Genomic DNA, 11,926 nt, shown 5'->3' on the forward strand with positions numbered 1-11,926 from the left:
GAAACTAAAGGCCTTTGCATGATCCTCTCTCTTCACTGCAAGCCCAGTGTCTGCTGCCGACCTGCCCAGAATCAAGCAGATAGCTGTCCAAGATGGCTGTGGGCATGAGCTGGGTCAACTCTTGCAGTGGTGTGCTGAGCTGACAGGTGGTCACCCAAGTCCAGAAAGTTTCCAGCTGCCTCAGAGTCCACAAAAGCATTCACCTCTCATCAGTTCATGCCCCAGCAGATCTCCGTCATCAGCGTGACACCAATGTCCATGAGATTGGGAGCAGTGGCGCCTCCCAACATTGGATGGTCTTAATAGTTCTCCCGACAGGTGTGGCTACGGGCATTCAGCCCACAGGTGACCTGCTTCCCTGCAGTAATGCCTCGACTCCGACACTGGAAACTCTCATCGGCAGAGATTCTCTGTGGCTAGTTTGCACGGGCTCAGCAAGATCCTGAACAGGAGATGGGCTGATTGTGGTCCAAGATCGGGGCCAAGCTGAAACTTGATAGTGAAGTCAGCCACTGACCATCCGCCCTATCGAATCTTCATCAGACATTCTCAGGCTTGGCTGGCTCTGGCAGGGTGATGGAACACATTCTTCCTGGTATCCATGAATTCCTCTGAAACCACGCAAATCTCAGACCTTCATTCCCAATGAGCAGTGGCCCAGGCCAGGGCTGTTCCAGTCAGAAGAGAGATAATGAAGTCCACCTTTCTGTCCTCCAAAGGGAACCTGGACGGCTGGATTTCGAACACTAATGAGCATTGAATGAGGAAGTCATGGGAGAACCCAGGTCACCCTCAAACCTCTCCAGGATCGGAAGATGTACTGACTGTGCAGGCGACCAATTGGCTCCCCTGAGTGACTCTGGCTTCCTACCTGGAGGTCAAGTACCTCTAGGCTCTGTCTGGAAATATTTTCATTGTGGCTGGTCGCAGCAGACGAAAGACCCTGCTGGGTCCATACAGGCTAAATCATACTGTGATCCGAGTCCTTGATAAGGATGGTTTGGATATCTGAGGCAAGGATCAAGACATGGTATCAAACTGAGCACAAAACAAACACTAGACGATATCACTAGCAGGGCTTATGATCGAGCATTGCTCTTTAAATACTTAATTACTGGCACCTGAAAGATGATTGCCAATTAGTGGAACAGTCCTGAATCTTTAGACGGGCTGTGCCAGCTATCCATATTGCGGAGAGCTCGAGTGTCTAAACCCCAGAAGCTGGTGCAGTTCAGTGCACGTTGTAACAATTGCAGACTATCGCAGTAGTGAATAAAGAAAGCATGCAGAATATCATGTTATATTTACAGAGGGAGTGCAGTGCAGGCAGACAAATAAAGTGCAAAGAAAATAATGAGGTAGATTGAGAGTCTTATAATCACAAGATAGAAACTGTCTTTAAGTCTGGCAGCCTTATTTTTATTAAGCTTTGGTATCTTGCACTTGATGGAAGAGGGAGAAAAGAGAATAACCAGAGAGGGAAGGGTCTGTAGTTATATTGGCTGCTTTCCTGAGGCAGGATAAAATGTAGATAAACTCGGTGGAGGTGAGGTCAGTTTCAGTTTTATAAAACAGGAAAGAGTTGGTAAATCGGTTTATTGGTGTCACATGTCATTTGTATCAATCATTTCATCACATCATTCCATTGAGGTAGTACATGGGAGAAACAATAATAAAATGCAGAATAAAGTGTTAGAGATATGCAGAAAGTTCAGTGCAGGTAGACTATAAGGTACAAGGCCACCACAAGGAATTTGGTGAGGTCAAGACTCCATTTGGGGAACTGTTCAATAGTCTGAGAACCTGTCCTTGAGCCCGGCAGTACATGCTTGCTGGCTTTTGTACCTTCTGTCTGATGGGAGGGAGTAGACGTGAGTATGGGGTCTTTGATTATGCTTGTTGCTTCACCGAGGCAGTACAAAGAGTCTGCAGAGGGAAGTTGATTACTGTGACATGCTGAAATATACCCAGAGTTCTCTACTGGTCGTGGGCAGAGCAGTTGCCATGCCAACACAAGATACATCTGACTAGGAAGCATTCTGTTGTGCATCATTAAAAATGATGAGCTTCACATCTCCTTAGGAGGCTAAGGAAGAGGAATTGCTGCACTTCCTTGGCCCAGGACAGTAAATTGGTGATGTTCAATCTTAGGACATAGAAGCTTTCAACCCTCACAGCCTTCACATCAATGTTGCTAATGATCAGCTCTTTAGTTTTGCTGACATTGAGGCAAAGACTATTGTCATGATGACGTGCCATGAGATTCTCTATCTCACTCACCTTTACTTAAGGTTCAGCTCACTATGGATGTGGATTGAAGCCTGTAAGTCCATTTACTGTGTATGAAAACCTTTATTCCTTACAGACATAGAGTCATACCAAAATACAGCACAGAAAAAGGCTCTTTTGACTGTCTAGTCTGTGCTGAGCCATTTAACCTGCCTACTCCCATCGGCCTGCACCCAGACCATAGCCCTCCATACCTCTGCCATCCATGTATCAATCCAAACTTCTCTGAAACATTGAAATCAAGCTCGCATGCACCACTTGCACTGGCAGCTCATTGCACACCACCACGACCCTCTAAGTGAAGACGTTTACCCCTCATGTTCCTTTAAACTTTTCACCTTTCACCCTTAACCCATGACTTCCAGTCCTGCCCGTCCTGCAATGAAATCTCACTAATGGCTACAATATTAGAATTCCAGGTGTTGATCCATGCCCTGAGCTCATCCGCCTTTCCTACGATACTTCTTGCATTTAAATATATGCAGCTCAGGACATTAGTCGCACATGCTCTGATATTGCACGTGGGCTTAACAACATCTTTCTCCAGATCCTCTCCACAGTATGTTCTCATCCCTCTGCAACTCTAGTTTAAACCCATGGTGCAGCATTAACAAACCTTCCCCTTAGGATATTAGTCCCCCTCCAAATCAGGTGCAAACCTTCCCTTCTGTACAGGTCTCACCTTTCCTGGAAGAGAGCCCAATGATCCAAAAATCTCCTGCACCAACTTCTTAGCCATATGGTAAACTGTATGATCTTCCTAGTTCTGGCCTCGCTGGCACCTGGCAAGGGTAGCGATCCTGAGATCACAACCCCAGGCAAGTACCTTTATCTTGGCATCTGACACCCTGAACTCTCTTTGCAGAACTCATCACTCTTCCTACCTATGTCACTGGTACTTGCCTGGACCACAACCTCAGGCTGCTCACCTTCCTGCTTAAGAATGCTGACTTGATCCGAGATGTCACAGACCCTGACATCTGGGAGGCAACATACAATTTGGGAATCTCATTCTTGTCCACAGGACCTCCCTTCTGTTGCCCTTTCACCACAGCTTGCCCCTTCTGCCCCTTCCATTCTGAGTCACAGAGTCAAATTCAGAGACCCATCTGCTGTGACTTTTCTCTCCTAGGTCATCCCTCCAACAGTATCCAGAGTGATAAACCTGTTGATGAGGGGGATCTTCACGAGGTATTCTTCACTGTCTGTTTAACCCCTCCCCTTCTTGTCTGTCACCCAGTCTCCTGTTTCCTGCACCTTGGGTGCAACTACCTCTCTATATGTCCTATCTATCACCCTCTCAGCCTCCCAAATGATACAGTGCTCATCCAGTTCCAGCTCCAACTCCTTAACCCTCCAGCAAAGGCCGTTCCATTTGTCCTTGCCTTATTTTAATTTGTTCTTGCCGATTGATTCTGATCACTGATTGGCTGCTGCTCAAACCACTGAACCTCTACAAATCGATGTTTTATTTACTCATTCGGCAACCGCGAGTGAGCTACGTCTTCTCAAGCTTGGGATCACAGATTGGTCGCTGCTCAAAGTAACAAACTGCTGCATGTCTCTATACACTTCCTCTTCTCTATTCCATTTTCAGGTACACTTACTATTAATTTGTTACCTTATCCTTAAGATATTATAAAAGATTTACAGTTTTAACTTTAATGGAGGGTGTCAGTCCCATGCAGCACTCTGAAGCATCCAGAGAAGGTAGGTGTTCATCAGTGTACAATGTTGATTTGATGACGTCTCTGCCGAAATAGGCCTCAACATGAAAGATCATACACTGGTACAAGGAATTATCATTCACATCCCTTTTTTCCTCAAATAGAAAGCAGTACCTCTCCATCTCCTTACAAGATTCTATGGCTCACAAAATTCCCTTACATTTTTATGAAGCCCTGTCTGCTCTGTGGAAACAGCACTTTCTGTTCCACAATGGCAGAAGTGAAGAAGGTGATATGTCTTTTTTAACTGAAGTGCTTTGGAGGCACTTGGTTCCTTTGAAGATGCTCTGAAGCTGGCCCAGCATAAAAATATTCCACGTTCTCAGCAAAACAACATCCTCAGGAAATCCCATTGATTGGACTCATGGATAGGTCTGCCATACTCCAGATGACTGCAAACCAGGTACCACATGGAAGTGATTCATAGCTTCACTTTATCACAATAACATCCTTTTGTGGGCACTAGGGACAATGAAATGGATCTGAAGAGTATTTTTCCCTTTATAAATATTCCTTCTGTAAACATAAAAATACTAGAGCTATTTAAAAAGCAGTACTTCATGTTTTGCTGTCAACGACACCAACAAAATATATCCGATTTTTACTCGGCAGTTGGGTACAAAACTGTTCTTTTGAACTCAGGGGTCCAAGAAAGTGCAAGAGAATAAATTATGAAAAGCATAATTGTTTGAGTTGCTCCTCTCTGTTCATGGGCAAGACTGCAGAGCAAGTTCCTGTCAATTACTAAGATTTCACTTTTATCAAAGGAACAAGCATCCCATATCCGAGATATTGAGAGCAAAAGTCAACAGGAGCTAAAGCAAGTGTATATTAGGTATCACCAAACTGTAGGTCCTCTCTGTCTCCACTCAGAAAGCTTATATCCACTCATGAGTTCTCTACTTCCTGTACTAACAGGCTATGGGTAATGGAACTTCCCCTGAGATTACTAATAAAAAGAACCTCCATGCAGAACACTCTGCATATGTTTTTATTTCAAAAAACACGTGTCCACCACATTTCTCTTTTGTGAAATATAATATGGTTAAACTCCTATTGGTACACATGGTGATTTTCTTATCAGAAGGCATAATTGTTCATCAAAAGGGGATATTTTGCATAAAATGTCTGAGAATTTCCAGCTGCATGAATTAAGAAATAAATCACTAATTTAATAGTTCAAAATGGCTTGTTTGTCAACTTCCAGGGATGAAAACTACCCCCACCCCCCCAAGGAGTTTGTTAAGGAAAGAACATTAATTGTAACAGTAAAATATTAAAACTTCATTCAGAAGCAGTAAGATATTCAGCTGAAGTTTGCTCTTATTGACAGAATTAGACTAGTATGCTATTGAACTGCATTATGTTGCACACTAAGGAAAATACATTCAAAACTATAAGGAAGCTCATCCTTAATCATGTGATGAACGGGCAAGAAGGTTACATTTTAGAACATCTACATGGCGGTCCCTGTCTCTGATCATACAGTGAATGGAGGGGAGGTAGAAAACAAATGGGAACTGTTGGGTATTTAATATTTCATTAATATTGTAAATATATTGTTTGATTAAGCATTCTTTGTTCATTTAAATAATTCGCTATAGGGTATATATAAAAGTACATGAATGTCACGCCACCACATCATGAGTGTGTGCCACAGTTAAAGTAAAATAAAAGTTAGGTGTAATTTCTGGCTCTGTGTTTTTGTTTTGATTAGTTTTATGTTTTGAAGCCACAAAACATAAGAATGGCAACAAATAAGTTTTAAACACACCTGAGACAACTACCTACCTATAGATGCGCAGCAAGACATTCAAGTTTGAAAAAACGATAATGAAGAAATGGATGAGTGAAAAAAAAACTGCAGCGTGTGCTTCTTTGGGAAGGGACATAGATGCTTGAGTTTTAAAAAGGCAGAAAATGGACAAATGGACAGAAAATGGGTTTATTAACTGTGAGTACTGGGTGATAATAAACATAAACATAAAAGAAGCAGAAATGGCTGGCTACATCAGAAAGACAGGTGCATTCAAATGCATAAGAGATAACTGGATATTGTATACTGAGTGAATTGAGCAGTAATTTAAAGCAAGTGAAATAACCAATGAGAACTGAAAGATATTTTTACTGGGTACATTGGCTTTAAAGGCATACAGTTCATTGAGAATTTTAACTGCTCCAAGCAAACCAGCTGAAGTGATTTTGCTAATAGAGGGTACCTTTGCAAACATTTCTGGAAGAAACACTTCAACAAAGTGGACTTGTCTGAGACCTACCTACAGATGGAGATGGAAGAGGAGTCCAAATTGTTTCTTGCCATAAACACTCACAAAGGGCTTTATTGCTATAATAGGCTTATTTCTGGAGTTGCATCTTGACTTGCACTCTGCAGAAAGTTCAGGAGCAAGTGCTGCAAGGCTGTCTAGTCACTCATTGTTACCTAGATGACATCAAAGCTACAGGTAAGGATGACAAGAAACGTTTCCAAAATCTGTAGACAATGTTAAAATGATTAGAAGATTATGGGCTCAGAGCAGGATGCAACAAGTTTGAATTTTTTAAACCAAGCATCACTTATTGTGGTCACACCACTGATGCACAAGAATTATATAAGTCTGCTGACTATATTCAAGTAGCGGTATATGCCCCAAGTCCAAAGAGCGTGTTGTAATCTTTTTTAGGATTAGTCAGTTACTATGATAGTTTCTTGCCAAACCTGGCTACTGTGCTTCACCCCTTGAACTCATTACTACAGATCGGAAATAAATAACAATGGACAAAGCAGTGAGGTCTTTCCAAAAGGCAAAGGAAATGGTGAAGCTTATCTGTGAATCCTCATTTCCGGTATAGTTGCAGTCATATCACATGTTATGACTGATGGAAGTAAACGCCCTAATGCCTTTGCATCACGTTCCTTTATTACTACAGAGAAAAATTACATTCAGATTAACAGAGAGGCCTTGAGTCTGGTTTGGGGTGTAAAACATTCCATCTAGGACTTTTATGGGAGAGAGTTTATCCTCATGACTGATCATTAACCACTCGTGTCCATTTTCAATCCACTAACAACAGCAGCGTGAATGCAGAGGTGAGCTGTGGTGCTCAGAGGACACAATTACAACATCAAATTCAAGGGGATAACTAATCAGGGAAATACTGATGGATTGTACTGTTTCATTTGGTAAAGGAAATACCTGAAAAATTTACAAAAGTTTTCTTGACATATTCCCCCTAACGCAAATTGAAAGTCTCCCTAGTGCAGCAGAGATGATCCAAAGGGAAACCAGAAAAGACCCCACACTGTCTCAGATCTACATGGCAGCCCAAAATGGCTGGAAAATGCAGCAGAAACTCCAGCTCCCCCATTTTCATGAAAGACGAGATGAACTTTGCCTTGATGGAAGTTGCCTCATGTGAGGATTGAGAGATGCTGTACCATCCAAGCTGAGAGCTGAAGTGTTGGAGGAGCTACATGCCGGTCATCTGGACATGGTCAAAATGAAAGTGTTGGCTGGAAGCTCTGACTGGTGGCCTGATTCAGCAGATCGAGCAGCTTGCCGTGCACATCCAGAAGAAAGGTATCCAGAGTTGTCAGATCCAGTTCCTGCAGTCTCAGAGTCAACTCCTCCAAACACCACAGAGGCCCCCAAACCTGAGATTGTTCCACAGCCACAAGTGTTCACCTTTCAAGCAGAGTGACTCCTCCAAATCCCATCAAGAAAGACATTATCCCACAAGAGTAAGCAATCCTCCACACTGATTATATCTTTGCACCTGAATGGGACAATTTAAAATTTACTATGATGTGGATGTCTATATCGTCGTTGTATTATATAGTATACTGTATATATAAGTTGAGCTGCATTCTATATTCAGTTGGAGTTTATAGCTAAGCAGGGAGGAGTGTGGTGTATTTTATATTTCAGTAATACAGTATTGTAAATATATTGTTGATTAGACATTCTTTGTTCATTTAAAAATTCATTACAGGTTGTATGTAAAAGTATGTGAAAGGCATATGTCGTCACACTGCCATATCATAAGTGAACACCTTGCTTAAAATTTTTTTTAAAATGAAGTTAGACACATTAGTCCCGGCTCTGTGTTTTTATTTCAATTAGTTTTATGTTTTGGAGCAAGAAAACATAACAGGAATCATGGATTTGTCATTAATTATGCTTTTAATGCACCAAATTCTTGTTTGTTCACAATCCTCCCTCCCCTCCCCCTCTCTCCATTGTCGAGTATAATTGGTGTATAATTTATCTATAGTTGCTATTCTGTGTTTTATCCGTACCCATGTTCTTGTCCCTGGGATGCTGATGCAAACAGCTTCTCTTTGTACATGTACCTCACCATATTTGTACACGTTAATAAACTCGAATTGAAATGAAATGCAAGATACTCATTACACTGAGATCCTTAAGAACTACTTTGATTTGCTTTTACTCTTAATAAAAATATTTTTCTTATGATATGATCAGATGTCCAAATATAATTGAGCAAGATATCTTTCAATGACCAAAATTGGACCTCTTATACAACAAATGCATTAAAAATGTTTTGTTTCTTTCCAGACTATTTTACAAATGAATTCTACCCTATAATAATTGGTTAGTTTTGTTCAAACTTTGCATCAATACAGCAAGGCACTTAATTTATGTTCTACATTTGTTTTAAAAGGACGCCCAGAGGTTGTTTAAAGACCGAATGCAGAAAGAGGCCCCGAAGTTCAAGTGGCGTACACATTTTTTTCTAAAATACTGAAAATGATTTCGTTCCCAAGTGACATCCACAGTTTACAACTTAAGTGAGAGTCGCTCCAGTTCCACTCTTACAAGCCAGATGTATCCACAGTAGAAATATTAGGATAAAGGTCAGTGTACAACACTTTTTTGTTGCTGGCATTTCCAAACTGACCCACAGTAACCTAATGGAGTGAAGGTTTACACACCGGCAGTACTTAATGGGATAGCATTTACTTCTGAGTCAGTTGCTGAGTGATTTCTTGATTTATGGAGTGTTAACTGGATTGAAACATTATTTTGTGCTTCCAGATCCTGTTACAGCTTGTGAAGTCTATGGGGAAAGATGTGATAGAAGTGAGAATTGCTTGCTTTTATCTCAAGCATATAGGAGGAGAATATTTGGCCCAAAAGGCCAATGCTGGCTCCAGAAAGAGCAATCCATTGTCCTCTCCACATCTCTATTACTTCATAGCACTCCAGTTTGCACTCTCTCGCCTATCTAACAGAAACTGTTTATATTCTTTTATTGTGTAACTACACCAACAGCTAAATTTCAGTATGTAATTTACTGTCATATCACTGGGATGAGAGAAAAAGACTGGAATACCCGAAGTACCACAAGATCAGTGGGAGAGCATGGACACATTCAGAAGCTGAGGTCAGGATCAAACCTAAGTACCTGAAAGCTCATTTAAAGAATGCTGAGGTAGATGCTTGACCTTATTTACTTATCAAACCACCCAAATATTGAAGGAAAGAATGCATCCAAAATTTTGTCCCAATACAGTTAATGGAAAAACGGTGTGATTTCTCATTTCCTCTGCTGATTTGTGAAATTATGTATTCTGTAAGGAGCTCGACACATTATTTCATTATTGTAAGGGTGTGTCAGGATGGCAACGAAAGGGTGTACAGGAGCGAGATATACCAGCTAGTGGAGTGGTGTCATAGCAACAACCTTGTACTCAACATCAGTAAGACCAAAGAGCTGATTGTGGACTTCAGGAAGGGTAAGATGAGGGAACACGAACCAATCCTCATAGAGGGATCGGAAGTGGAGACAGTGAGCAATTTCAAGTAACACACACAAAATGCTGGAGGAACTGAGCAGGCCAGGCAGCATCTATGGAAAAGAGTAAACAGTCAATATCGAGACCCTTCATCAGGAAAAAAGAGATGAGATGAGATGAGTCAGAGTAAGAAGTTGTGGGAAGGGGAGGAAGAAATACAAGGTAGTATGAGATAGGTGAAACCGAGAGAGCAGAGGGGTGAAGTAAAGAGCTGGGAAGTTGATAAGTGAAAGAGATAAAGGACGGAAGATGGAAGAATCTGACAGGAGAGGACAGAAGGCCATGGAAGAAAGGGAAGGGGGAGGAGCACCAGAGGGAGATGATGGGCAGGTAAGGAGATAAGGTGAGAGAGGAAACAGGTTTGGGGAATGGTGAAGGGGGAGGGTGCAGTTACCAGAAGTTAGAGAAATAGATGTTTGTGCCAGGTTGATGGCTACCCAGACAGGATATAAGGTGTTGCTCCTCAGCTTGAGTGTGACCTCACTGCAACAGTAAAGGAGACCATGGACTGTCATGCTGGGATGAGAATGGGAAGTAGAATTGAAATGGGTGGCCACTGGGAGATCCTGCTTTTTCTGGCAGATGGAGCATAGGTGCTTGGTGAAACAGTCTCCCAATCTATGTTGGGTATCACCAATATACAGGAGGCTACACTGGGAGCACCAGACACAGTATATGACCCCAACAGACTCACAAGTGAAGTGTCAACTCATGTAGAAGGAGTATTTGGGGCCCCAAACGGTAGCGAGGAAGGAGATGTAGAGACAGGTGGGGCACTCGTTTGGCTTGCAAGGATAAGTGCCAGGAGGGAGATCAGTGGAGAGGGACGAACGAACAAGGGAGTTGTGTAGGGAGTGATCCTTATGAAAAGTGGTGGGGGAGGGAAAGATGTGTTTGATGGTGAGATCCAGTTGGAGATGGCAGAAGTTACGGAGAATTACGTGCTGGACACAGAGGCTGGTGGGGTGGTAGGTGAGGAAAAGAGGGATTTTATCGCTGGTGGGGTGGTTGATGGATGGGGTGAGGGCAGCCGTGCTCAAAATGAAAGAGATGCGAGTGAGGGCAGTGTTGATGGTGGAAGAAGGGAAGCCCCTTTCTTTGAAGAAGGAGAACATTAATTAGTTCTGAATGAAAGGCACCCAGAGAGCAGATGCGACTGAGACAGAGGAATTGAGAGAAGGGGATGGTGTTTTTACAAGTGACAGGGTGGGAAGATGTATAGTGTGGGTAGCTGTGAGTATCTCTGGGCAATTCCAAGTTCCTGGGTATCAACATCTCTGAGGACATAATTTGATTGCAACATATTGATGCAGCTATAAAGAAGGCAAAACTGGCTCCATTTCATTCAGAGTTTGAGGAGAAAAAGGACTCTTTCCCGGTGTATATGACAAATAAGCTCTTCTCAAGCTTCTTGCTGGGTACAAGTACTGGTTATAGCTAATATTTCAATGACAAACACTGCCATCTTCTCCAGGGCTGATGAAGGTGACAGAGTTAGTTATCGAAACTGGTTATAATTAATACTTGTACCCGCTGGAAATCTGAGAAGAGTTTATTCGAGTTTGAGGAAATTTGGTTTGTCACCTGAAACACTTTCAAACTTCAACAGCTGTACCACGGAGAGAATTACGACTGGCTGCCACCAGCTGGAATGGTGGCGGGGGGCGGAGGGGGAGGTTACTGCTCAACATTGAAGTAAGTTGCAGAAAGTTGTAAAACAAGTCAGCGCCATCATGCGTACTAGCTTTCGTAGCATTCAACATATCTTCAAGGAGCAGTGCCTTGGGAAGACAGCGTCCATCATTAAGGGCCCCCAGCACCCTGGTCATGTCATTGTTCATCAAGAACCTGAAGGCACACACTCAGCAATTCGGAGACAGCTTCACCCCCTCAACCGTTTGATTTCTAAATGATCATTAAACCCATGAACCATGAACCATGAACCTCAATACTTTTTTATTTCTGTTTTTGCATTACTCCATTTAACTTAACTGTTTAAGACACATATATATAATCACTGTAATTCATTCTTTTCCATATTTATCATGTATTGCATTGTGCTACTGCTGTAAAGTTAATACATTTCATCACA

The sequence above is a fragment of the Mobula hypostoma genome, chromosome 10 (assembly GCF_963921235.1).
Source record: "Mobula hypostoma chromosome 10, sMobHyp1.1, whole genome shotgun sequence".
In the NCBI taxonomy this organism is placed as follows: Eukaryota; Metazoa; Chordata; class Chondrichthyes; order Myliobatiformes; family Myliobatidae; genus Mobula; species Mobula hypostoma.